Source organism: Pinus tabuliformis, chromosome 7 (genome assembly GCF_031772625.1).
Source record: "Pinus tabuliformis cultivar Carrire ecotype Pingquan chromosome 7, CPIR1, whole genome shotgun sequence".
Classification (NCBI taxonomy): Eukaryota; Viridiplantae; Streptophyta; class Pinopsida; order Pinales; family Pinaceae; genus Pinus; species Pinus tabuliformis.
Window position 1 is genome coordinate 1,210,502,176 of NC_142293.1, and position 4,553 is coordinate 1,210,506,728.

Here is a 4,553-nt window from a genome sequence, read left to right on the forward strand (position 1 = left end):
CGGACGAGATCATTTGGCACCTGGCGGACAGTGGGCGATACACACCTAAAGAAGGATATATTCATCTAATTAGGCAGAGAAAACCTGAAGTATTAGATCGATGGTGGCATAACATTTGGAAGCTATCAGCCTCCCCTCGTTCGAAACTCTTCACATGGTGTGTACTCAGGAACAGAGTACCCACGGGAGAACATCTTATGCGAAGAGCCCAATTCGGACCGACGAGATGTGCTCTTTGCAAAGCTGCAAGTGAATCCACAGAGCACCTTTTCCTGTGTTGTAACTTAGTACAGCTCGTCTGGAACAACATAAAACCGTTTACACATTACACGGGGGAATGGAGAGGTACTGATCTTATCAACGCTTGGGTAGAATGGGACAACTATCACAAAGGCACGAAGGCCGCAAACTTGCCTATCATTGTTAATTGGTCCATCTGGAAAGCAAGGAACCAATCAATATTCGAAGAGAAGGCCATTCACTGGCCTCTTATTGAAGCAGGCATTATCTATGCCTTCAACGAACTGCCGGATCCGCCTCCTCCAAAATCCCGCAGGCCAAATCCCCCCCCCCCCCCCCCCCCGCCATTGATCAGGCTACACCTTGGGCTTTCTTTGACGGAGCGGCCAATGTCCAAAGCAGCGGGGGTGGTTTCATACTGCACCTATCCAAAAAACACTCCTTCTACATTAAAGTGGGATTGGGTGCTGGAACAAACAACTTTGCTGAGCTCATTACCCTACGTCATCTGCTTCACTTTGCCTTAAGCCATCACTGCACCAGCATAAACATTTTTGGGGACTCACAGATCATCATTAATTAGTTCAATAATATCTCCACATGTCATATGCACACACTCAACAACATTCTTGAAGAAGTTCTACAGCTCAAGGAGGCATTTAATCACATCACTGTTTCACATATATACAGGGAACATAACCAGGATGCTGACAAACTTTCCAAGGAGGCCGCGCTGATGGAACAAGGACACTGGGAGATAACCGAGATTTTGGAACAACAGGAACAAAAGTTTTATCACCGCCCATATATAGACCCGCAATATCCTACTGTGGGTCTACATGAGACTTAATTTATAACAGCAGCACGACAGCAGCAGTATATAGGACTGTTTTTTGTTTAATTCTTTTTGTAACAGAAGGATGCCATAAGGCATCAACTCTATGAACTACACTGCAAAATTACAGTGGTATAAACAACAGCATATATATGCAATTTTTTGTAAAATGTACAGAGATATCTGTGAACAATGGCATATGCGTAATGCATCTACATATGTAATCTTTCTTATTAATGAAAAGTTTACGGATTTTTCCAGAGGAAAAAAAAAAAAACTATTAATTTATTTTATTTTTAATTGAATTTAATTAAAAAATTAAACATTACAATATCTCTACCATATTAAATTAAAAAAATGCATCTACACATAACAATTTATTATATTAAAAAAAATTACATAACAATTTATTATGTTTTAAAAAAATAAAAATAAAATAATAATTTAATGCACATATATTTTGAACATACTCACATAATTATACACGGAATTTTATATTTACATCGTCTAAAGACTAGTAAGAAAATACTTTAGGTAAATTTATACCTATTCCAATAATTCCTATAATGAACACAAACACTAAAATAATAATTATAAAATGCAGTAACATAAATAATATTTAAACCAAATCCTTCCAACATAATTTTATGGAACTCGAATTAAGACTAATCAATAATCTTTAAAGTGATTTACATTATAATTTTGATGTAAATATCATTGCATGGAAAGGCATATTTTATAACCTAGTATGTAGGCAATGTGTAAGTATGTCATAGCTCTAATAAAATAATAATAAAAATAAAAATAATTACTATGTCGAAAGGCGCATTCTACAACCCAGTATGTAGGTCATGTGTAAGTATGTCATGTCTCTAATAAAACTAGGTTAGTTCTATCTAACACAAGATCTATCATGCAATGAAAGGGATAAAATCCCTTGAGGTGCAAACCTTTATTTTAGAGTGTATAAATTGAGAAAAGGTTTGCACCGAGAGGGATTTGATCCCTCTCAGTGCATGACAGATCATGTGTTAGATGGATCTAAGCTAGTTTCAGTTGAGGGCAACAATGTCAGATTTTTATAAATTCATTATTATGTATATGTTTAAGATTAACTTCAAAATTCACATTATGTTTTCTTTGCTTGACATGACTATATCATTCTCTTCTTTAATTTAGTTTGTTTTGATTGCCTTGAATGGTTTGTACATATGTCATATTTTTATATTACCATTATTATGTGTATGTTTGAGATTAACTTCAAAATTCACATTATGTTTTCTTTGCTTGGCATGACCATATCATTCTCTTCTTTAATTTAGTCTATGTTTCTTTCCTTGAATGGTTTGTACATCTATGTTTGGATACTTTGAGTAGTTTTTGTGTTTACATGTTTGAATTTGGATGGTAGGCTTTGTGAATGTTACAATTGTTGTGCTATATTTTTAATGTGTATGTAATTTTCTATTAATAATTAGTTGGTGATGAAGAAGAGAGACAACATTTTCAATAGTTCGCGGGAGGATTGATACTACACATCTATCTCATTTAATTCTAGGTATCCCAACTTCTGATAACTAATTAATTCCTAATAGTGTCCCTCTAGGTATTACTAAATATACCTTGATAAGGATTTTTAATAATTTACTACGTCAAGATTACTCTTGAAATAATTTCTTTGTTGATTTATTTTGAATGTGTATAAATATATATTTTCCTCTTATAAATATTTTGAATACATTGTTGCACACATTTATCTATTAGTAATTTTAAATATATTTTGAATATATTTAATTGTCTGTTAGTAATTAGTTGGTGATGAAGAAGGGAGATAATCTTGAAATTATTTCTTTGCTGATTTATTTTGAATGTTTATAAATATATATTTTCCTCTTATAAATATTTTGAATACATTGTTGTACACATTTATCTATTAGTAATTTTAAATATATTTTGAATATATTTAATTGTCTATTAGTAATTAGTTGGTGATGAAGAAGGGAGATAATCTTGTCACGGATTAATTTGCATTGTGTAGGAGGATTGATTATGCATATCTATTTTATTTTAATTCTATGTATCGCAACTTTTGACAGCTAATTAATTCTTAATAGTGTCCCGCTAAGAATTACTAAATATATGTTGAACAATATTTTCTTTAATAATATATAGCCTCAAATTTAATATTTAATAAATCTGATGCAAGCAATAAATAGGATTAGAAAACAACATCTACGCTGAAATAAATACATCTAATGCAAGAAATCCAATCAGATTAGAAATCAACATCTATATTGAAATTAATGCATCTAGTGCAAGCAATAAAATAGGATTAGAAACCACCATGTAGAAATAAAGTCATCTAGTGCAAGAAATATTCTTCCATCTCTCCCCCCACCATCTAATCTTGAAAAGTATTTTTAATCATTTACAGCCTCAAGATAAACAACATCTAATCAATCTAATGCAAGAAATGAAATAGGATTATAAAACAGCATCTACACTGAAATCAATGCATCTAATGGAAGAAATCAAATAAGCCTAGAAATCAACATCTACAATGAAATCCATAAATCTATTGCAAGCAATCAAATATAATTAGAAATCAACATCTATGTTGAAATCAGTGCATCTAATGGAAGCAATCAAATAAGCCTAGAAATCAACATCTATATTGAAATCAATGCATCTAGTGCAAGCAATCAAATAGGACTAGAAACCACAATCTACATTGAAATAAGTTCATCTAGTGCAAGAAATATTCTTCCATCTCTCCTCCCTCCGTCTAATCTTGAAAAGCATTTTTAATCATTTACAGCCTCAAGATTAACAACATCTAATCCTTCTAATGCAAGAAATCAAATAGGATTAGAAAAACATCTACATTGAAATCAGTGCATCTAATGCAAGTAATCAAATAAGCCTAGAAATCAACATCTACACTGAAATCCATGCATCTAGTGCAAGCAATCAAATATAATTAGAAATCAACATCTATGTTGAAATCAATGCATCTAGTGCAAGCAATCAAATAGGATTAGAAAAAACCATCTACAAAAAAATCAATGCATCTAGATCAAGCAAGCAAATATGATTAGAAATCAACATCTACACTAAAAATCTATGCAACTAGTGCAAGAAAACAAATAGGATTAGAAATCATAGTCTACACTTAAATCAATACATCTAATGCAAGAAATAAAATAGGAATAGAAATCATCATCTACATTGAAATCAATACATCCAGTGCAAGAAATATTCTTCCCTCTCTCCCCCTCCATGTATATCTATATCTCCCTCTATCTCTCCTTCTTTGTCTCTCTATTCCCCACCCCCCCCCCAAACACACACACACTCTCTCCCCATATCTATCTATCCATACCTCCCTCTCTCCCTCTCTCTATATCTCCCATCTTCCCTCTCTTCACCTCCCATCTATATCTTTATCTCCCTCCACCTCTCCTTTGTCTCTCTATAT